Source organism: Epinephelus lanceolatus, chromosome 7 (genome assembly GCF_041903045.1).
Source record: "Epinephelus lanceolatus isolate andai-2023 chromosome 7, ASM4190304v1, whole genome shotgun sequence".
In the NCBI taxonomy this organism is placed as follows: Eukaryota; Metazoa; Chordata; class Actinopteri; order Perciformes; family Serranidae; genus Epinephelus; species Epinephelus lanceolatus.
Genome location: NC_135740.1, coordinates 22010897 through 22035654, shown reverse-complemented (window position 1 = coordinate 22035654; position 24758 = coordinate 22010897). Strand labels below are relative to the sequence as shown.

Here is a 24758-nt window from a genome sequence, read left to right as displayed (position 1 = left end):
TTCTGCTTCTCAGCTTTATCCTCTGCCTCTTTCGTTTCTTGCAACTTTCTTTTTGCTCCGTTCCCTGTTTGTTATGCACGTTAAAAGACTTCCTCTAAATAGACGAATCTTCTGTTGTGTGATGTTTATTCAGATTATGAAGAAGGAATAATTGGGAGTGCTTAGGAGGCAACACTTGGAGTGCTTTTACACCTAACCTGTTTGGTTGCGTTCAAACAATCTCAGGTGTATTTGCATGTTTGCAGACAAGCCAACCGCTACTATATTTTGACACCAAAGTACAGTGGTGCGATTTGTCACTCTAAAATATGCAAAAAGCTTGTGATGCCTTTGAGTTTGACCAGTTGTGCAGTACTCAATTCTAGCAGCACGAGGCAGCAGCAGCAATAAGCCAGTGAGCATCGAGTATGCTGAAATGCAAAATCAGGAAAAAAAGTTCAACCAATCACAGCAATTTGTTTCCCTTGCCTTGACCACCAGAGGAGATAAATAAGCACATAAGGTTCAGTGAAGTGCTTCATGACTTGCTGTCAGTCACCATGATTTGAGTTCATGTAGCGCTGATGTGGAGTTAAGTACCTGCCAGTCTTCATGTTTACTCCTCTTGGCTTATTTGTAATTAGCCAATGTTAACAATGAACTGGACCACAATGGCAACAATCATTTATTTTCTCAGTGTAGACCAAATTAACCAAACTGAAGGTATCCAGGGATCAATATGCCTTCAGACTTGGTATAAAGTGAGTATTTTTTTTTTTTTAGTACTGATTGAAATGTGTCGCGGCTCAGAACATTAAAAGTATCAAAAGCAGGCAGTGCATGCTTTCCATGTTCATACTCTGATACAAATACTCTTTAATAAGACAGCTTCTGATTTAAATTTTAGGCTGTTATCTGAGCAAAGTTCTTGCATAGTGGCTTTGCCTTGATGACTTTTAAGATTTTAGAAGATTTGGTTCTTTTTATAAATGGAAAAAAAAAGGTGTTTGTAAGGTGTGGATACTGAGACTGTCAAAGTAAGGTGTTGAGAAAGGTCTTGTTTTGGTATCAGTACTGAAATACAGGTGTTAGCACTAGGGATGTCAGTTTTGGTTAATTCTGCTTTCAGTAGCCTGACACCCATTAATCGCTAACCAAGTAGTTAATTAAAAAAAAAGATAAAAAATGACACCGTGAAATATAATCCAGCCCCCCACTGACATGAGCTTTAGCGCTGCATTTCAAACAAATATCTAGAGGTGGTGAAATTGTAATGTTGTGTGATAAAAATGTCTTGCCTTTCATTTTATTTTCTGTTGGCTTTACTGACAGACAGACAGCTAGCCGTGTTAACGTGAAAAATGCCCACTCTCCTGCTCTGCACTGCACACCACCCAGGTTGGGTGGGAGCTAGCATTAGCTTGTTAGCAGCACCACCCATTCGGCGATGATGGCTGAAACGTGCTGTGTCTCAAATCGCGTGCTTCTGTACTTACACTTAATGTTTTGAGTGCATAAGTGTGTTCACACTAAGAAGTATGGAAAAATGCAGTGCACTATGAGTACCCGGATGGTGCATTCAAAACTGTCAAGAAGTTGAGTGTGGAACTATGGACACCTCTCACCGTCAATGGTCGCCGTCTTGGCTACGTAGCAGAAGGGGAGGGACCACTTTTCAAACTGGAAATAGGGGCCGAGGACTCTGCGACTGTGAATGTCGCTACATTGTACAAATATATGTGTTTTTTGCACTAAGCACCACTTTACTGTTGTCGGGTATAAGCCAGCAGTATGTTTATAGGGTTAATTTAGCAGTCTGTAATGATTTGGTACAGCGAACGATAACACAAATGCTAATGCTAGTTTGCTAACTAGCTAATTTGCGGTTGTCATTTCCGGTGAGCGCACAACGGCTGTGTTTGGTTTGAGACATCACTAGCCTGTCGAAATTCGCACACTACACCAATGAGTACATAGTGCACATAGTATATTACATAGAAGCGTACTAACGGAAGTTTGTGATTTGAGACACACCAATGGAGGCCACCCTCACGTCTTCCCCCAGTGGTTGCCGGTGAGTAAGTGACTTCACTTTGAGCCGCAAACCCCTTTGGCATTGTCAACTATTTCACCACTAGCCGTGCTGACACTGCTAACGGAGCTATCACAGCTAACAGTGATAACATAGTTAACAATGCTAAAAGGGTTTTGCAGCTCAGAATTTAGCCGCTTACTCACCATGGCAACCTGGGGAGCAATCAAAGAGTGTGTACAATGTTTGTACAGCAATGTTGTTGGGTTGGGATGGTGTTTACGTGGTAATCACTGAATGAGTGGCGCCACTAGCTAGCTCCCAGTAGACATGTTCAACTGGTCAAAACTGTCCCTACTGGGCTCTAATGTTAAAAATGTTTAAATAATATTCAGCCCTGATTGTTGCAGTTGTAAAGGGAAAGTAAAGTGTAAACTTGTGAAGCATCTAGGCATGGACCCAAAGAAATTAAGTCACCATGTTGTTTGACCTCCTGGACCTTGTGACTGATTTTGACAGATGATGGTTGAGCATGTGTGAGTGTGTTTTCACACGGACACAAATAAAGATTTTTTTAAAGGTCTTTCAACAGAGGATGGTTACACAGGGTGAACATAAAAACCCAGCAAAATCTGCACACATATTTTAATCATTTTGTAAACCTTTCCCTCCTGTCTTTTATATGCACACACACACTCACATAACACAGAGGTTGGATCAATCAAGAGAACAACAGGTCCGGCCTGTCAGCTGAGGCACAGTCTGAGTCCAATCGATCCAGAGGCAGATCTTATTGGTGTACACTCTATTTGGGCTGGAACACACACATTCGCACACACACACCACACACACACACATACACACTCAGACTGTACAGACAGGAACACTCCACAGACATACACAGACATGAGTCATAAGCTCTAGGTAGGAATCTTTTATAGTGGCTTTGGTCCTAGTTGCTAATCCGTCTCTACCACATAGATGCTGTTCTGGGGATGTCTGTGTATGAGTCGTGTGTGTGCATGTGTGTGTGTGTTTGTGTAGGAGTGACTGTCTGTGGAAAATATCGAGGGAGCTGATGGATAAAACAGGCTCCTTTAGGAGTCCCAGTTCTGCGCTTAACCTGCCAAAGATTCACACTGAAATAAAAAAGACTGGGAGAACATGGAGGAGAAAGCGAGGTGGTGGTGACTGAGACAGAGAGATATGAAGCTGTCAGTGCCGCCCGCCTTCCTTCCACTTCTCTTTGCTGGGTGTGAATGACCGTCGAACTCTCTCATGTCAGGAAGCCAAAACAACATGAAAGTGATTCGGTTTGTGACACATTTTTGTCCATGTCCAGCAGTGTGTTTCTCAGAAGTGTTACTGCCAAACGATTTGTCATGAAGAGCCACACCTCCTGAGATGTAGTAGGAAGTGTAGTTGAAATCCACCTGATTGCAGTCACACTGAGCTATGGAGGAAAACTATTGTGATGCTTATGTATTTACATCTGTCCATCAAAAAAATGACATAAAGCCTCATGCCAGTGTTTGGAAACAGCGTGAGCAGGTAGGGCCATTCTTTACATTGAAAAGACATATCTGTGATAAAAACTCAAGGTTCTCTTACTTTCATTATCTGGAGCATTCTGATTGTGTCCCATGGCCTTCTTTAGCAAATGGAACTTGCTCAGGTACAAGTCATACACCCTATCCCACCAGCCCCCCACATATACGACCATATTGAAGAAGGTTGTAAGATCCATGAAAAGGTTTGGAAACAGTCTGCAGGTGCACCTTGAGTTTAGATTATTTTACCACAAAAGTTTTAAAAGTGTTTTTGTTGGATTTAAACAGAAATAGTTAGGCTAGAAAAAAAATTAAAAGCTTGAATGTATTTAAGTTCTGAGTCACTGGTATATCTGCACTCTGGAGATGGCTGGACATCATTATGATCATGAAGGCAATAATAGGTCAAGATTGTGTGTTTCTCACCTTTCTTTTGTGTTTTTCTGGCCAAACCTTGATTAAAGTACGCCATGTGAAATGCCACTTTTTATGCCTCCATGCCAGCTATAACCATACCTGGAGGCAATGACTCAAGGATGACCTGATTAGAATTTGTTGGTCAAAGGTCACTGTGACCAAGGGGTGTGCCATATCGTCAAGTTCATGATAATACCTGTATATTTTTTAATATCATATGAAAAATTCATATTGTACTTGCGATATTTCGACTTGTTGACATTTGACGTCATACTCTTTGCTATGGCAACAACAAGCATGGCTGAAAGTCAAATTTTTACTGACTCAGCGGTGGTTGGAAAAAGAGGAGCAGCTTCAGTAGTGTGGAATCAACTGTGACATCTTGAATGTTTTGTGAACAGCCCCGGACTTCTCAGACTCTTTTAGCGACTTAACGCTCAGAGTTAACTCATTCAGCGGCTCCTCTGGCAGCAGCACAGCGCCTCTCCCTCTCCTCTGTCGTCGTGTGCACATGGAAGTCAGTGTCGTTAAGTGATTAGACCTTCGGTAATGGAAACCTACGTAATGCTTGCGACTCGACAAAATCTACAAATATGTGAATGTGTGATAGTTCTGGTATCATAACAGCCTGTCACAGGTTACAGCGTGATGATTAGAGGAGAAATGGCAGAGCATAAAGGTCCAGGTGGAAAAAAAATAATTTATGATTTTGCTAAAAGAGAAGGAAATCAATTGTTGATTTATATATATATATATATATATAGATCCCATGGTATATTTGTTGTATTTGGGAGTAGTTTAAATGTGCATTAGGTGGTAGATTTCATTTTGTTGAACTATTAATATTGTATACAGAATCTGAGTCTCACTCTGAGTTACTGTTGTTGTTCACAAACTAAAGAAATGAGAGATCCTTTTTTTAAGTTTTTACTTAATATTTGAAGGCAAATATCTGTTTTTTTTGCAATTCTGTTTTCTTAGATTAATACATTTTTTTTCTTACTAATTTGTCATATCATCAAGAATATTGCAAAAATACCCTGATATATTGTGGAGGTTTTTCAGGGACATATCGCCCACCCTTACTGTGACTTCACAAAGCACATCTTTCATACATTTATTCATACATTTACTTTGACCGAATTTCTCACAAATGTCTAACAGGATAAAATGATGAAGTGATGACATTTTAAATCCCAAAGGTCACCTTCACTGTGACATCATAATGTTCTGTAAAAACACTTCTGGCCACTAACGCCAAATCTCAGAAACAGAAGACGAAGAATTGTGCTGGTTGTTTAGATCTTCTGTGCTGCTGGATTAAAGATATATTTGAACCATTCACGATTTGTAGCTTCTTTGTAGCAGCACACATATTTGAAGCATTGTCTACTGTCATTGCTACGATTTTGTGTTCTGTCCTGCTCCTCTGATAGTCCACCACAAGCTCACTGGTTTTGCTGATAACTGAGCTTCAGGTGATTGTCTGATTGTCTTTGCACCATGTGGCAAAGTCAGTCTTTAGTCATTCACTGGAATCATACGTGTCAATATGGTGATCCCTTCCATTTCACCCAAAAATATACACTCAATGCATTTTATTAAATGCCTTCAAAGTCTCCACTACAAATATTTAATGAGTCTAGCAGACATGGAAGTAAACTGCAACTTGAGTTGTTGGCGGAGGCACACAGCCGTACCGTGGTAATTCTAGTTCAATCAGGAGAGTTGTTCTGAGAGAATGTAAAATGACAGCTGACAGGAGCAGACAGGAGATCAGATTTAAAGTTTGGCAGCACTGTGAATGACCAAAGGAGATTGTAGCAAAGTTTGATTGGCTAACCGGGACAAGGAACACCCATAGTCAGCTGATTGGTGGAAGTGGTGGGAGTGGGATAGAGAGAGAATTGCTAATGGATATACCATAAAGAAAATCTACCTGATTGAACTTCATTTCAGGAATTAAATTCAAACAAATCAGAACCAAAATATAATTTGCCTGAACTTAACTCAACTCTTGTAGCCTAATCCTTAACTTACATTACACTGTAAAAAATGATGTGGTTCCATTTACTCACAGTAATTGAGACACAAGCTAACAGGTAACTTTAGATTTGTTGTTGTGGTAACTTTATTATGAGAGTTCCATTTCTAAATGGCAGCAAACAGCCTTACCTTAATTAAGAGTTTTTACATGAGCTAATATTCAGCATGGTTTGATAGTTTCCTCAATTTTGTGTTAATGAAGAGAACAGCAGCTGCCTCGTTTACTGATGGGGCAAGAGGAAATGCAGTGGATCTGAGTGACAGTTTACGACCACTTTCAGCTGGAGTACAAAGCACTCCACTTAAGTCCATTACATTCTTTTCTCGCTTTAAAACAGTAGTTCAGATTTTGCATAAGAAGTGATGGCTCCTGTGTGAGAACAGCATATTTTTGGGAAGTGCATCCCATTTTATTTGCAATCCAAGCTAATATCCTGCTAATGTTTTAATTTTGAGTCTCAAAATCTCCTTTGAGATCCTGTCCGGTAGTTGTTTTAATACCATCTCTCACTTATATTTTCACACGTGCCACACCCTTTTTAGGCTCCCACCGTGTGTGTTTGCTTCTGTTTGACGTTTGTCCTGTCTATGTTAAAGTGAGGTCCAAGTCTGTCTGGTGTGTCTTAGCTAATTAAAGCTGAATTATTGATACTCTTGTGAATTATTCAGGGCAGATAATTAGATATAGAAACAATGGTAAACACAGGTACAGCTGCACGACAGAAGATGAGAGCGAGAGATAGGAAATGGAGAGGGAGAAGGGGACGGTATGGCCTTTATTCCTCTGGCTCTGTGTCAGCCCCCCCACACACACTCTGTGCCTCCCCCCTCCTGTTTCATTCCCTTTCCTCCATGTTTATATCATTCACATAACTCCTAGCCTGATGTCTCTGTCCTTGACTCTGCAGTGTTCATCTCTCTCTCTCAGTTTCTCCCCTTCCCCTGTCCCTCCTTCCTTCCTCTCCCATCCTTCCTCACTCAGTTTCTTCCTACCGTACCTCCTCTTTCTCGCCTCCACCTGCTCTTTCCTCCTCTCTTCTGTGCCGCACCCATTAGACTTTCCTTCTCCCTGTTGCTATGACATTAGCTAGCTGTAGCAGTGTCAGGCCAGTCTTGAGGGATGAGACTAAAGAGCTAAGTCTTGCTCTTTTCATTTAATTACTCCTCCCTCTCTTTCTCCTTGCCCCCCTCCCTCCTCCCACCCTTGTTCCCCTGTATATCACACCCTGCCTTACTCTCCCTCCCCTTCTTTTGTCTCTCATCCTTATGCTTCTTTGTCTATTCCTCTTTTTCCACCTGACTCTACCTGTCTTCATGCATGCATCCCCTCCCTCACGTTCTTTTTGTCTCTCTGTCTTCATCTCAGAAAAAGAGGAGGAGGAGGAGACTGGAGGAACATAACATCACACCCACATCCTTCCTATGAAATTGTTTGGATCATGTGCGATCCTACAGAACTCCACCCATTTGCCTCTTGCTTTTGCCAGTATTTTTTTTTTTTTTTTTGTTGGTGTGAATCCCTATAAAGTGAGTCTACTGATTGTAAATGTGTTGCTAAATCCAGCTGTGCACACAGACACACACACTGTAGTTCTGCAAAGTGTGTGAAGGTGTATGTGTGTGTGTGTGTGTGTGTGTGTGTGTGTGTGTGTGTGTCTGCTTCTGTGTGTTGGCCTAGGCTTGACCTTGATTACCACGGTGACGGTGAGCCTCCTCATTAGTGCTGGACTGGAGGAAACAGTTGGGTAATGAGGGAGCAGTATTGTCCTTAGGCACACAAAAACACACACACGCACACACACACACAGATGCCAATGCACCACTTTGTATTAGTGCTTGCATGCACCTGCTGACACCTGCGCTTATGCAAGATCTCATACATAAGCCTCATGCACACACACAACACACACACACACACGCTCTTCTTCTGAGTACATCTCAGTCTCATGGCCCCCCACTCAGTTGTCTCGCCTCACCTTCTGTTTAGTGTTTTTTCTCTCCCACACACATTCTGCCTCTTCCCCCCGTCTCTGTCTTCCTCTCTCTGTTCTGCCCACCAGACAGACCTCGCAGACCTCGCTGCCCACTGAGTTCCTACGGGCCGGGAGCCTCACAGTGTCGCCCTCTGGTGGTAGCGCTCACACGTCAGGGGGGAAATGCCTTAAAATCTCCACACGGATTTTCCGGGAAAATGATTTCTCAGGCTACAACGAAACATCAGCATATTTTATTGATTCAGATGTCACAGAAAAACTCAACTTTGTATTCTTATTTTTTTTGAGCCGTAGTTAAAAACAAAACAAAAAAAATAATTGCAGTGTAGGCCAACACGCTGCTTTCACAACTGCCACAAGATGTCACTGTAATTCATTTTCCTTTGCTCGTGTTTTTATCAAATCAAAAACAGATTTTTTTTTTTGTCAACCACAAAAGAAGGCGCTAATAAGTGTGATTTCGCTATCAAAATCAAATATGTGATAAACGTGCCGCTTCTAGTGTTACCACCGTCTGTTGCTGCATAACGCGGGATTGTGAAGTTACTTTGTAGTTCCAAATTGAGTCAGCAATTCTGGAGAAAGATCGTTGATATCGAACTTAAATAATCCAAACAAATACACCCCTCCTGTCAATGGTACTTTAGGGGCTCCGGTGATATCTCCAATGCTATTTACGTTTCGTAACAATCATGGCGTAGCTCCATTCCTTGTGGGCCAGGACGTGAAAAAAGGAGGGTAGCCTACATAGCGTTATGGGGCTCAGTCCGAGCCAGGGCTGTGTACGAACACTGGATTTTTTTTTCCAGTACACACAGAACAGACAGCTTGTGGATTGTTGGGAGATATTTGCTGAAGTCTGTGTATTAGATCAGAAAGGCTGAGTGCACTTCTAAGATTTCATGTTGGGTCCTACTGTTACTCTATTTTGAAATTTGGCCTACTACAAAGTATATATTTTTTTTTTTTTACATATTTCTTACGTATGTACTGAGTACTCAAGGAAGACTCATATGCACCATCCATGTTGTAGCCAAGAACTGACCGCTCACTACACTCCTACACTTTAGGGGTAACATTAGCGGCTCTGTCCTGCTGCATAAACCAATGCTTTCGCCTGTCCCTGTCTGAGATCAAAGACCCATTGTTTCAAAAGAAACTCAGAATATCGAGTTGTAAATCTTCCAAAGTTGTAAACTGCACGTGTGCCGTGCGAGAATGGAAAGCTTGACAGTAACTAAGGGTGGTGGGCTCAGCCGCCAGTCAGTTCCTCCATGGTTTTGTGCCAGATGTGTGCACATAAATCTGAATGAATTGTACTGTGATGTTGAGGCTGTTTGGGCTATGGTGTGTTATTCACTGTGTAATCCCACCTTCTGCTTGGTTTTGCTTTATAGTTTTTCCACAGTTGACCAGATCTCCCCCTCACACACGCACATCATGTCGGCTGGTTGCAGTACACACGTCTCACAGGATCATGCATACTGCTGTGGTAGTTATATTGTATGCACACTTTAACCCGTAAAAGGTGGTTTATCTTGCAATCTCTTGTGTCTATGAGTTGACAAGTGAGAGTGAGAGTAAGAGAGGAATAGAGAATTACTTTGGTGGAAAACAAAGAAGCTCTGTGGTCCTTGTGGCCTCAGTTCACTGACGCTCCCATCGCTTGTCCCTGAAGGCTCCAGTATGCTTCATGCACCAGTCGTCTGCAGCCGCTCAAGTATATATAGTTGACGCTCTTTTGTCTTTGCACTTAAATGGAGAGAGCTGTCATAGTGTTGCAAAAGAAGTGCAGACATGCTGGTGTTAAATCCTCTTTTTACCTTTATGCAATAGGACGAAAAGGAAATCTGGTGTATGCACAACTGAAACAGTCTTTTAGGTCTTTATTAATACAGTGACGTGAGGAGTGACCAGCTCTCACATTAATATACTAAAGTTCATTCTAATGCTTAATCATAGCAAGAGTTGTTAACTAAGAAAGTGTCATTTTGAAACATTGCAACATGGATTGTATACATCTATAAACTTTGGTTTAAAGGCTTCTGCAGTTATTGGTAATAAAACTGTTACATAAAAGAACAACAATTCATTATTGCGTCTCCTTCAGTGTAATTATTTCCAGTCTGTTGATATCCATGTGTCATGTAAGGTTGAGTTTGGGTTCAGTCCAAGCTGCAGCCAAAGCTGTAGGTAAAATCATTTCCATTGCTACGACTTTAAAAAAATTGTTTCCACCAAGTTGAAGTGAAACAGGCAGGAAAGACAATCTAAAGAGAGCTGAGTACATCAAATAATAAGTGTCTGAAGTCATATTAATACTACAGTTATTCCACTGTAAATTGTATAAACATTTACAATCCTGCTAAAGGAATGCTGTTAGATGTGTAATGGATGAGAAGTCTGTTGAGATACCGCAGGAATATTATGGTGATGACGTCACACATTGATTGCTTTCTTTCTCAGAATTTATTGCACAAACTCTGATATATAGGTTACAGGCAGATGCATCATCAGTAGATGTGGTTTATAGGAAGCAGAATGTGACGTTTTCATGTTACACCATCACACTTCTTTTAATCTAAAACATAAGTAGTTTTGTTGCCTAAATGGTCGTGGTTAGGTGTCACTATGTTTCAGCTGTGCATCACATAGATACACTAAAGGATGCCCTGTGTGTTGCTATGAGACGCAAGAGGGCGTAACAAAGCGTCACTGTTTGATGACCTGGATATGAGAACGGGTTGATGCTTTTCTTGTGAGCAGAGTCACAACTATCAACTTGTCTCAAATTTTATGCAGGTGGAACCGCAGACTGAAAAGTTTTTTCATGTCTGGAGTGCTCACTAGTTGTCCTTAATTCTTCCTCCTCACCTCATCAGTACTCTGCCAAACACACAGACATACATATCTACACATACACACACACACACTCAGTGGTTCCTAGAGAGAGCTACACTGGATTTCATACCTGGAATTCTTGGAATACTAGCTGGAGGCCTTGGTTGTCTTTTTCTATTGGTAACATGGATACCTTTTTGTAAAAAGATAAAAGATCTCAGCCTGTATCACTTTCAACTTGTCTATGATAGTGGGACTCGGAATTTCAAAGTTTGCGGCTCTGATAAGTCTTTAATGCCGGTGATTTTCCTGTACTAGTAAGTGGATTGTATTTCTGTATGTGCAGATGAAGTCAAGGCATCAATGTTTGTAGTAACAGATGTGTAAATTCGTGTGGACCGAGATGTCTCTCCCTTTTTTTCCCCTGTCTCTTCTCCTTCAGTGTTTCTTCTCCCTCTCCATCTATCCAACAAGAGTCTGATTAATTCTCACAATTTTCCCGCTTTGATCGCTCCCTTCAGAAGCAGTGCAACCAGAGCCGTTGACAGAGCGAGAGAGGGAGCTCTTACAATTCAAAGGTAGATAAGGGACTGTCTCCCGCACATGCTGCCTTCCTGTATATCCACTTCCACGGCGTTTTGACAGATTCCAGAGGAAAGGGGGAGGATTGTGAAAATACAAAAAGCAGGAGGCAAGGAGACAGGTTAGAGAAAAAGATAGAGGGAGATGAAAGAGGGATATGTTCCGGAGAAAATCTGCCATGCCACACAGATGTGTCTGTGGATGATGTCAAATAGAATAAAATGGGAAAAATATGCAGTACAAATTTATAGCACAAAGATTTTACAAAGTGCAACAATCTGTCAAAAAAATGAAGGATAAATCAAATTTATGAAGGTGAGTTTCAACCAAAGCCATAAAGGAAGTGAGGTTCAGTGAGTCCCAGACTGTCAGGAAGGTCGTTCCACAGGCTGAGCTCTGTCAGCAAACGTGTGGTCACCTCTTGGCTCAAGCCAGAAGTGCTCTGTCTGAGCATCTGAGGCTGCGTTCAGACCCATAGGAAACAAATGTGAAATGTAGTTCACAGCTATAAAAGTTAGAATCAATCCTATATTTAAGTCATAGCATATGTGCAAAATAAGGGTTGTATGACCTCTGTCATGGACATAGCTATCATTCTTGTTTTGAAGACTGGAGTTTGGCATTACGGCTCTCGCCATCTTGGATTTTTGGAGCCAGAAGTGATCATATTTGGACGAGAGGGTGGAGTTGTGGAGGAGTGAGGGGTGGATGTGACTGAGAACCCGAGGACACTATCTGCAAACATCCTGTCACTCAAAGCGACCATGCCTTTAATTATATGAAACTTCAAGCCATAATAAAATGTAAAAGGGTGAGCTTTACTAAAATTCTTGCCCTGCACAGTTGTCATGAAGGGGGAAATCAGCTATAGAGACCAAAACAATTTTTGTACCAGGCTGTAAACATGTTTATTTCTGCTGTAAAGTTGGGCGTTTTCACATGGGGGGAGCCAGCCTAGAGTTGCCATTCCACAAAATTGCTGTTTTTGACTCTTCCACATTGGCTTCATATTTCTGCCCTGAAAGTTGCCACGTGGTTCTGATCCATAACATGTACCTGACCCAAAAAGTAATCAATACTAACCTGGCCTGAACAGGTACTGGGTTCAGAGAAATGATAGCACTCAACATTTGCTCATGCACAACCTCTGATTAGTTTTAACCTGCTGTGCTTGCCCAGCATGCTCGTTCCTGTTACGTTACCAAAAACTTGGGGAACTTAGGAAACATGGCTCGTAAATTGCACTCAAAACAGCCATTGTTTCTTTGTTGGGCAAATTATCTCACAGTTGTTATGCCTCCATGTCGGCATCAGATGCAGCCAGAGGCATTATGTTTTCAGGTTCTCTGTTTGTCTCATTCTCATAAATGTGATATCTCAGGAACACTTTGAGAGAATTTCTTCAAATTTGGCACAAACATACACTTATGCTTAAGGATAAACTGATCAGAATTTTGTTGTCAAAGGTCACTATGACCTCACTAACATAACTCAAGAGTTCACAGGCAAAATATGGCAAAATGTCAAACAAATATCTAATAAGATAGAATGATGAAATGATGGCTTGTTATATCCAAAAGGTCAAAGGTCAGCTTCACCGTGACATCATAGTGTTTGGCAAAACCACTTTTCTGTCCATTATACAATGTCATAACTCAGCATGTTTCTCACTGGAAATTATTCACCAGAATCATACATGTCAACAGAGTGATGACTTCAGTTCCACTAAAAAAATACACTTAATTTATGCCATTAAACTAAGTCTTTACTACATATATTATGAGCCTCTACAGACATGGATATAACTCGATATGACTGGTTGCTTGAGGCAAGGTGGTAATTCTATTTCTAATTTCTTTCATCATTTTATTAGCTCTCCAGATGCAGGACCTAAACATCATTCAGAAATATGAATGTATCATGATGGCTTTTTGTTAGTGACAACATAAAGTAAATTGTGTGAGCAAATCCTTCAGTTTTTAAGTAGGATTTTTGCTTCAAAATAAGACATTTAAACAGCTGGCACTTCACGCAGAGGCTCTGACTGTGGGGACCTGATCATTTGGGACCCTGGTTCTTCTCCAAGTCTGTGAGGTAATCCGTCCGTGTAGAGGAGGGAAAGGTGGAAATCTTAATTTCTGATTTGTAGGAACTTTGACACTTTCAGTTTGGAAAAATTTAAAGTTCTTTCTTTGTCTTTTGCACAACCTTTTCAGTAAAGCAGCTGCTGGCGATAAAATTCTTTGTTAAGAATATAGAGTCGTTCAGCTTTTTTGGTTTTAGCCATGGTGAAATGTATTTGGAAGCCACTAGTCACACACTTTCACCATCGCACGTTTCATTTATCCCCAGATGCAGAGAGAAATAAATGGAGAAGTAGCCAGCAGTGGTCAGAGAGACAGAGCAGCACAGTGGCCATATTTGATTAGACTGCAATGTCGGTGGATCTCCAGCAGAGAAGAAATATGGTCCGACAGAACCGAATGAACTGGCCTTACAGTGACAGCTTGTTCTGATGTGGAATATATCTCACCGAGCATTAAACTGTGCATTTTCTGCAGGCCTCAAGCTGCTTTATAACATGGGAGCCCGCTGTTTTTCATCAAAAAGTTACACTCAGCCACACGCTCACACATGTGTAACGTGCTTCCACAGGTAGCGTTCCTTGCTCTGCTAATAAGGCATTGGTTGTTATGAAATCAACAGGCAAGTCAGCCCAATCCTGTGATCTCTCCCGGTGGCCTCAAGAGACTTGTGCTTGTGTGTGTGTGTGTGTGTGTGTGTGTGTGTGTGTGTGTGTGTGTGTGTTAGCATCTGAGCGAGGTACTTAGTGCACAAGTATGCCTTACATGTGCATGTGCATGCTCGTTTCTTTGCCTGCATGTGGGGTCAAAAGGGTGGAGAGTAGGGGGCAACTCCCAGTTATAGCAACCGTTGGATTGGCTCATGTTGCTGCCCTGACACGATTTGATTGGCTGTCAGGTCCAGCAGTCAGAGCAGTGAGCAGGTAGGGGAGGGTCTTCACTCTGCTCTGTTGCTAGGTTACAGGTATACCCAATAGATGTGGAGATATAGAGATAGAATAGAGATAAGGATGGGGATGGGTGTGGATCTGAGCATGGATCTGTGTGCGCAAGTGTGTGGCTGTGTCTGTGTCCGTGTGTGTGTGTGTGTGTGTGTGTGCGATTGTCAGAATCAGGGAGGGGTTGGCAGGACTGAGGGTCAGGAGGGTGGAGGGAAGAGTGAGACAAAAAGGGAGCGACAACAAGTGAGAGATACAGAGGGATTTCTTGAAAGTGAGAAGAGAAAAGCAGGTTTATTGTGTTTTAGCGCAGAGTCTTGTTCACACAGACAAACATAATTTATCCACATTCCAACAATCCCAACTGACAGCTTATCCAAACAATTGAAAAAAGACTGAATATGGAGAGATCTGGAAACGCCAGAATTTTCTCGCTGTTTCATTTTGTTGTTTTTAAACACAAATGACACCAGATTTGTCATTTGGAAATGTTTGTACAAAACCCAGATTAGCTCAAAATGTCACGTTTTTTTTTTTTTTTAACTACTGACTTCCCCAAAATTTACAGGTGGAGAAATGTAATTATGACTGGCTAGCAGATCCCAGGCCTGTGGTTGGTTTGTAATTCATTAAAGTGCTGTTGTATTAATCACAGACTGCTCTAGACAACACTGCTCTGAGAACAGCTGTTCCGCTGCACTTAGATTGCAATCATAGAGCGGTCAGTCGCCACTAATCGGGGTCATTTATCAATCCGGAAGACCACACACACAAATGTGAACGCACTGAAACACACACACACACACACACACACAGATCGATGGCTGGGCTAGGCCGGTAAGAGGGATTGATGGGTGCTTGGCTGGTGCTGTGTGTGTGTGTGTGTGTGTGTGTGTGTGTATTTTTGTGTGCGCTGGCATGAGCACAGCAAGGGCAGGGAGCACACAGAGGCTAAAGAGCTGTAAAGATTAACCTCTAGTTGATTAAAATTTGTGTCAGTCTTATCACTTACAAACTAGTTTGGCTGCGCAGTAAATTGTATACCTTAAATTTTTCTGACGTATTTCTGCAATTTTCACACTGGAAACTGGACAAATTCATTACAGTCAGTTTAAAGAGATAATAAACTAACTGGCTCCACAGCTTTCAGTCACATCTCACAGTCTTCCTCAGCGGAGGGAATGCCCTACGTTGTAAAGCAGACAACTCAGTCTAATCTCGCTTTATCGATCAATCCATCTATCAAATTTCCGTGGCAACTGAGCAAACTCCATCCACTTGGGAAGACTGCGCGATGTGGTTGAAATATCAGAGAAGAGCTACAAAGTGGACCTTGAGTTAAGATTTTCTTTGTCTGTTTTCCAAGGTTTCCATGTGCACATTCATTTTGTAAGCAACATGTCAGTATTTCAGGCTAACTCAGCTCTTCAGGATACAGCAGTGATTGTCAACTGGCGTCCAACAGGGAACATGTGTCCCTCCAAAGCTTCCCCTCAGGATATTAATCAATTCAAAAATATATGAGGAGGATAAAAATGCTCTCCAGTATTTAGGACATCGAGCAGTTTTTTCTCCCTATATTGAAGAAACCCTAAAAACTGTTGAGATGGTAACAATTTAATTAAGAATAATTTAAACTTTATAAATACATCTGTCAGCTTATTATTAGAAGTGATGCATGGTCCAACCCACAGCCTTGTGTTGTGGGTTATGGAAAGCTCACTAGAAAATATTAACGGTCCCAGTAAGTTATTAATAATTTACAGAAACATTGTGTGCAATAGTCAACCTTCCACCTCTTTTCCCCCTCTCTTTGAACCTCTGTTTCTCTCTCTAACGCACACAAAAGCACCATTGTGGTCAGTCATGTCTCAGTCCATGTTTCAGTCCTCAGTCCTGACAGTTGTGCTATTATAATGCATTAAGTTGGCAGTCTGTGTGTCGTGTTGAGTTCGGGTGGCTAATTAATGCATCGTTTTTCACGTTTGGTGGTGCATATTGGAAACTGAAACTGAAACAGATTCCCGTTTTTATAAATTGAAACTGGCTTGTGCCACACCTTTATGCAGGGATGGGGACAAACCCATAGTTCTCATTTATCATTTAATTTTTTTGCACATGCTGACCAGAAATCTGACTGAAACATAAGGCAAGGATGCAACTCCTTTGGAGGGGCCTTTGATGTCTTTCCATAACGTCGAAGAAGCTCAAAAAACAGACATCAATGCTGGATCCAAGAGGTCATATAGGAGACAGAGGAGAAGGCCAGACAATAGCCCTGTTGAAACACAAACACAAGACAAGGAAAGCCTGAAGGTAGAAGACCCACAAGACGAAGAAGAACCACAACAAGCCCATTCAACTTAAGAAGGCCTCGAGGAAGAGGGAAAAGAAGAACAACCAGAGGTAGTCATTGATTATTTGACCTGCATGTCTCCAATAGCTGACCTGTCACCACCTAAAGAAGGTCATGACTCAGTGGAAAAGACAATCCAAATCAAAGAAGAGATTTAAAATGCTACAAGTGGCAAAACACAGTATCAGTTATTTGACTAATGTATGAGCGCTTGGTTTATTTCAGCTCACGGTGTAGAATTTAGCTGTAAAATGAGAACGTTTTGCTCTGGCCAGTGGGTGGTCAAGTCTAAAAGTTTCTCCTGTTGCAGGTAAACAGTACACTGATATACGTTTCTGACAGCATTGAAGGTGATGCAGTATCAGTGTCTTGATTTATATTTCATCAGCACACTAGTTTGACAGTTTGACAGCAGTTCACGAGCAGCGATTGCCATGATTGACAGCTGTGTGAGAGACTCCTCGGCTTCCATTTGTTGTTTCCGTTCCCTTGCAATAATTCCATCAGAAGCACTTCAAGGCAATAGAGTAGGCAGAGGAACCTGATCTTTTTTTTGTTTGTCTAGTGCTGTGTTAATATATTGCCAGTTTAGGCATATATGACATGAAGTTGTTTTTTGTAAAAGTTACCAACAGCAGTGTTGCTGTAAGTGCCTAATCGAGTTTTGCACAACCAGGAACCAAAAAGAAACTGAACCCTGTTATTCTGCAAATGTGTCTGTTTGTTAGGATCATGCTTCTTCTTGCAGAAATCAATTGTGAAGTGCATGCAGGCCTCACCTTGTCAGGCTCTTGAATTTGTTTCAGGAGTTTCATTATGAAGATCTCCTTATTCCCCAATTTACAGAAGGTAAAATTAGGATTTACAAGGCTTAAACAAACATTTCCTCAGAGATTGCCTTGGGTGCACTGCCCCAGGGTCTGTTTGGAGTTCTGTGCTTTCCTTAATGGCACTTTGGCATTGTTGGGGATGCTGTAAATGTAACATAACATCAGCCACTCTGAACCTTCCTCTGGGGTTGGAGTAAGTTTGATCCAACAGTATATCAGCTTTATGTTATACAGCCTCTGGCCCTCTGCAGCAAACTGCCACCCTCTGTAGAAAGTACAGGCCCTCTGCTAATACCTGAGCCACACTGTGAAAAGACAACAGTAGAGACCAAGTGTGGATGCCTCTGATGATCAGATCTTGTAAACATTCCCTACACTTGTCCTGACTCCTCCATGCTGGTCAGGCCAAGAACATTTGGCTGTCTGGGAGAGCTGTCAGACTGCGGAGAGAAAAAGAACGACAGGGTGAAACAGAGAGAGGAACGATGGAGGAGGAGGAGGAGGAGGAGGAGGAGGACCTTTGCTTTATTTCGTGCTGAACTAAGTATGGAGTAAATGACTCTGTAATTCGTAAATTCTCTCCTATATTTTTCCTTTCTATCTCCGTCTCTTGACCCAAAATTCCTTTCAGCCTTTACCCCAAATCATTCGTGTTTCCACTGCTTTTCTTTTTTTCTTTTCTCTAATATTCTACTCTTGTTAATTCTCATCTGACACTTTCACTTTTTCTCATTTTTACCCACCGCTTTCTTTCCCCATCACCTCTTCCTGGCTGGTTATCACACATTTCTTCTGCTTTAACTCCCCTGCTCATTCTGTCTGTATTTCTTCTCCTTTTTTCTTTTCCTGGTACTGCTGATTCATAATCTATGTTTGGACAGAAAACAGAGGGATGGAGCTTCTGTCCTGATGAATAACAACAGGAATTGGGAGAGAGAGAAAGCGAGAACGGGATACTGAGGCAGCCTCCTTTGCAAACTGTCTGTCTGGCTGGCACCGTGTCTCTCGGTCTATCTGCCAGACTGTCAGTGACTGTGTTCCGTGTGTGTGTGTGTGTGTGTGTGTGTGTGTGTCAACGCTCTCGCCCTGAACCAAAATTTCCACAGATCATGCGGTCAGGCTAACCAGATTTGGCTTACTACAGCTATTCTTAGGCCCGTGCCATCCAGAATCTGTTTAAATAATATGGCCTGTTGTCTTTTGTCTGTCTTCTTTTTCCAACACCTGGGCCTGTCTTCACTCTCACACATTTAGAGTGCCTCTACCACTTAGTATTATGAGAAACGGAAAGAGACAGAGTAAGGGAGGATGGGATACTAATGGAATTGTAAGAAAAAAGTGAGGGAGAAACTAAAAGAGAGATGGAAAAGAAAAGAGGGAAGCAAAGAGCAATGGAGAAGCAGATTATATGGCAGCAGGAAAGGGAAAGTGGATGAAGGAAGAGTGCAAATATAAGAAGGAATATGAAGGGCGGAAACACAGGACCGGTTGACCAAAGTGCACCACAGAGGGTCTCACTCAAGATGTTCCTGGAGATAACAGACTGAAGCCTCAGAGTGGCATTGTGGGGAACTCACAGAGGGCCTTTCCTGTTTATTCATGTCTCCTTCTCTTCCTATCACTGCTGCATTTTTACAATTCCCCCAGACTCTGTGTGTGTGAGACAGAAAGAGAGTGTGTGTAGTTTGGCTGACATACTGTGATCAAAAATGTAGGTCAAAGATGAACAATTTGCAAATGAGTCGAGAGAAAGCGGGAAAAGAGAAGTAGAGGGTGACTGGGACAGGGCGACCATGCATGTGTATGTATGTGAGGGTGTGTAGGTGTGTGACCGTTTTTAGAGACCACTCTACGTAATGAGCTGAGCAGGGTGACAGGGACGGGGCTTCATCGCTAAGTCCTGAACGCGGCTTAAATCACACTGGCATCTGGCTAACACACACACATGCACACAACCTGACAGCGTTTGTTGGGATGCATATGTGTGGAAAAAAGGTATGAGAAGGTTTCAAGTCCAGGTAGAGCAAAAATAAATATGTTTGATGGGTTTGTCACATCACAGAAAATGTGCTATTAACTATGCAGACAAATTTAAATGATTCAAAAAATCATAAAGAACAAAAAAATGGCTTTCAAAGTAAAAAAAAAAAAAAAACAGTAGCATTGCACACACATACTCACTCATTATTAAACTGAAAGAGCTGGGGAGAGGGGTCATGTTAAGTGTGTCATCAAGCCATGATTTCAGGCCCGCCCAAACAATCCTGGACATGAAAATGGTGAAAAACAGTTAAACAGTCTAAATCTCTGATCACATAGAAAGCATTTTAGCAGCTGGAGGCATTTTTTTGTAATTGTTTTTCATGAGAATGAAGCTTTTTGCTAGCATTTTTTCAGTTGCAACACGCCTTGCGTTTCTGCGCTTTAGGTGCCTGCTGTTTTTGCTGGAGCGCTCTGAACTCCTTGAAGTTGAAAAACTTCCCACATCATCTCTTTTTTGTCATCTTTTTTGCAATCGTCCTATCGGATGATTTGAGAGGGCAAGCCTTCTGAGATTCTGAGATGGTCACAAGTTTACAGTTGGTAAACAATGGAGCAGAAACGGGTGGTTGCAGCTGCTGGAAACCCAGAGTTATATGGCCCGACGATAGACAGCAGGTTGTCAAACTGCTGAGTCATCCTAAAATATGCCTGGAAACAGCCATCATCGAGGCGAATCTCCTTGACAAACAGGCGGTACTCCCCATGATCCACTGTCTTTTTTAGGGTCTCATGCAACTAATTACTGTGAAATAAAAACAAAATAAAGGGTAGATTGATCACACAGGAAGGTTAATGTAAGGCGGTGATGGGGTGGTTGCCTGGCAACAATAAAAAGGTGCAGCAAGTGCTTTTTTCACCATTTTTTTTAAAAAAGCAGTGCGGCGCGCTCTCTGTGTGATCAGGGCCTAACTCTACAATTCAGCACTGTATGGTTCCCAGTCTTCCCAGTTCACGTTTTCAACAAGTACAGTAGCCTATTTTCCAACATTTATAAGGTCTAACGAAAGTGATCTCAGATTTTGCCTTACCCAGACATTAACTATGACTCCCTCCTTTCATGTGTTTATATTTGATGTATTTTGTTTGCTACATCGGATTTAATCTTCTCCTCGTTGCATATCCCTGATTAACATAATTGGGTGATCGCCTCGCTCTTCAGGACATTAAGCAAATAATTTAATTCACTTAATGAATCTGTCTTAATACTTAACCCTAATTGCAGTTCTCTCCCTCTTCCTGCTCCTCCCGCTCTCAGCCTTTTCTCCTGTGAGAGTAAAGCAGCGGAGAGGAAAGGTTTTCCAAGGGTCATGAATGTCTTATATATTTAGCTTCCTTGAATGTTTTGAAAAGCTTTGCTTCACGCTGCCTTCATAAATTTCATATAAATCTACATTTTTATTTTTTTTTTGCCAGAGTCATATTTATAATCCAAACACAAATCTTGGCTTTCTCAGAGCTTAGCTGGGAAGCATAAAGGTACAATTTGCTGCTGATGCGATTAAATAAAACACTATTAATATTTACGTTGACGTGTCCTCTTAAGCGCTCTCTCTGAAGTGTGTCTAATTTTTCTAATCAGCCTTACTATTGTACGAGCCCGATTCTCTCATGACTCAAAGGGTGAATGAATTGGAGGGTTACACGGTATGAGTGAGTCACTATCAAAGCTATATTTGTGCGTGGATGTGTGTATTTGTGCTTGTGTGACTGTGTCTGGCCTGCCTGCCTGCCTGTGGATGCATGTGTGCAACTGTGTGTGAAGTTAGCCAGCAGTAGCAGGGTTATGAATCAGATCAAAACGCACACATACACACACACACACACACACACACACACACACACACACACACACACACACATAGTGACATCAGATCAAACACACACACTCTCACACGCTGCCTGTGGTGGACTGAGCTGAAGGGCCCCGACCGGGTGTGACTTTGATCCTCACCACAACATCCGCTCTTCCACTCCAACACTGCTTTTCTGCTGCTCGTCTGTCTCACGTGCCCCTCAGGACACTTACCCGGGACTCAAGTTACTCCTTTCAGATCTTCAAATAGAGCACGATGTGCCTTCAAACACAGAGGATCCTCCTGTCGTAACTGGACACTCAGTGTGTAGGATCCAGATTTGGAGCCTGCAGATGGACTTCAGGTCTCAGAGGGGGGGGGGTTGTGGTTAGTGTCACCATTTCAGTGGCCATGAGAGTTAATAATAACCCAGTTATATATGCTGAAGCTGTGAGCTTGTACAGGTATGGGTGTTTTCTTTGATAATGAGCCAGATGTGAATATTTTGGTGCAGGTTGTTCTCTTGCACAGAATGTTTTCTCTTCTTTAATCTTGATGACAAATTACTCAGATGTAATTTGCATCATTATTCCCTGGGAAGGAGATTTACTCAAGGAAGTGTTTAAATTGATTGAAATACGAACTGAAATAGATCAGACAGCTCACCAGTAAGACATCTTTCCAGCTTTGTCTTTGTCTGTTAATATGAGTCTTTGCAAATCGGCAAAGTCATAGCATTTTGACAGCATTAGTAACAATGTACGTGTTTCAACTTTTGTCTTTATTCAGCATCAGAATAAACAAAACCTAGTTTTGAATTGTGGCATTGATTCCTCTGACTCAGATAGTTTAAAATCCACTTACATTTTTATGGTAACCAAGTGATGCAGATTTGACTCTCACTACCAGTAGCCCATACCTTAAAGGGACAGTTCACCCCCACATCAAAAATACATATTTTTCCTCTTACCCGCAGTGCTGTTTATCAGTCTAGATTGTTTTGGTGTGAGTTGCAGAGTGTTGGAGATTTTGGCCATAGAGATGTCTGCCTTCTCTCCAATATAATGGAACTAGATGGCACTTGGCATGTGGTGCTCAAAGTGCCCAAAAAAGACATTTTAAAAACTCCACAGCAATGCCTCTTTCCAGAAATCATGACCCGGTTACTCAAGATAATCCACACACCTTTTTTTAAGCAGTTTCATGTAGGAACTATTTTCTTTCTGTTGAACTACACCCACAAAATGTATCACTGTGCAGAAGGAAGCGTGCATCTACTCATGGAAGAGAGGCTTGTGCTTGTGACAGTGCGAAATGTAAACATTAATGGCGTCCTCCTCGGCTGAGCTGTAAATGTTAGCTGGCTCAGTGGTGCTAGGTGAGCTAGCAATAGATGCACGCTTCCTTTTGCACAGTGATATAGCTGCCAGGTGTTGTTTGGTAGAAAGAAAATAGTTCCAGCATGAAACTGCTCACAACAAAGTCTGTTGATTATCTTGAGTAACCGGGTCATGATTTCTGCAAAGAGACACTCCTGTTGAGGTTTTTAGATGTATTTTTTGGCGCTTTGAGCACCACAAGCCAAGTGCCATCTAGTCCCATTATATTAAAGAGAACGCAGACATCTCTACAGCTGCTATCTCCAACACTCTGCATCTCACACCAAAACAATCTAGACTGATAAATAGCACTGCAGGTACAGGGAAAATATGTGGTTTTAATTTTTGGGTGAACTGTTCCTTTAAGACATAACAAAGCATCTACTGTAATAAGCTCAAGTCAAAGGCATAAAGCATTATGGGCGTGTAAGGACTGGGGCAGTAAAATTTTCATATAAATTGTACATAAAGGGGATTTAAGTGGTTAGTTAATGCCATAAAACAAACAACTTAGTCCCAGTGGTTGTTACATTCATTTCTAGAAATCTTTCTCATACTATAATTTCAGCATCATTAATGCAGAAACCTTGCCTGTATATATCGCTACTTGGAAGCAGTCAAGCATGTGGTTATTTTATTTCCATCACCATGTTGTTTACAGTATGTGTTGCCTCCACTATATGCAAATGATCAGATGTTGTGGTGACAAGAAGACACAAGCCCACAAACATAGAAAGTCTATAACTGAAATCCATATGAACGAGAGGTTCAGACAGGAGCCTTTCAGCCAGATGTGCGGTGATACTTCCTGTGTATGATATGAAAATCCTTAAGAATCAATGAAGATGAGATGCAGAAAGCAACTGTGTCAGATTTAAGTGTCTCAGGAGGGGAGTGGAGCTAATAAGCTAAATTTTAACACGTCAAACCTAATAAAACATCTTCAGGCTCATCACCCAAAGGAGCACAATGAATTTACTGTAATAAGAGAACAAGCAACCAACGAGGCAGCTGGTGCCACAGTGATCCCTGAACAGGCGAGTTATAGAGTGATAATCCTAAATATATATAGCAATTATAGGAGACATTCACAGCAGCAGATGAAGAACCACTTGGCAGAAACATGAAATTGTATCCTCATGTTTCATCCTGACAAACCTGACCTGAACTAACTTAATCATCTCTAAATAAAAGTGTACTGATAGAATAAATACTTAAGTTATTTAAATTCAATTAGTTCCATTATTTCTTCTTGAAAATATGGCGTGTAATAATGTTGTTACTCATGACAGAATATGATGGCTCACTGCATTGATTGATTTGTTCGGTGAATCACAGATAAAATAGTGTTTGATCATCAGTCAGGGATGTAACAGAGTATGAATGTATTGTGTTGGTTATGACCAAATGGTGTTCTTTGAACAGAAATAAAAACAGTATTTGAATTTTTGCAGTAGTTTTTATCCCCATCACCCAGTTGACACAGATGGCCACAAACATGACACTGCTACTTCTCAGTCATTGAAACACACTGACATCTTACACTCACTGCTAGGATCAATGGAGCTCACCCTTAACAGTGATGTACAGTAATTTCCAGAATTAGTTATATAGTTATATTTTAAAAAAAGACACTTCTTAAGGGGTCTCATAAATCAAAAGATTCAGACTTTTTTCCAGGTGTAAACAAATAGTTTTGAAGTTTGATATTCAGTCACTTTGCAATGTTCATCCTAGAAATGCTAATTCAGATTTTTATTTTTTGTGGCCAATGACCAAATTCACTGTAGAGCTGCATGCAGCGTATGGCTGCGCTCATCATCTTCTCTCTCTCTCATGGCATGGTGGTGCAGTGGTTAGCATTGTCGCCTCACAGTAAGAGGGTTCCTGGTTC

The 24758-nt window shown here is 41.5% G+C and overlaps 1 protein-coding gene across 2 annotated transcripts in view; it reads left to right on the top strand.

Moving 5' to 3' along the window:
- Nucleotides 1-24758, top strand: part of LOC117260823 (uncharacterized) — a 158820-nt gene that overhangs the window by 42996 nt on the left and 91066 nt on the right. The window lies entirely within an intron of this gene.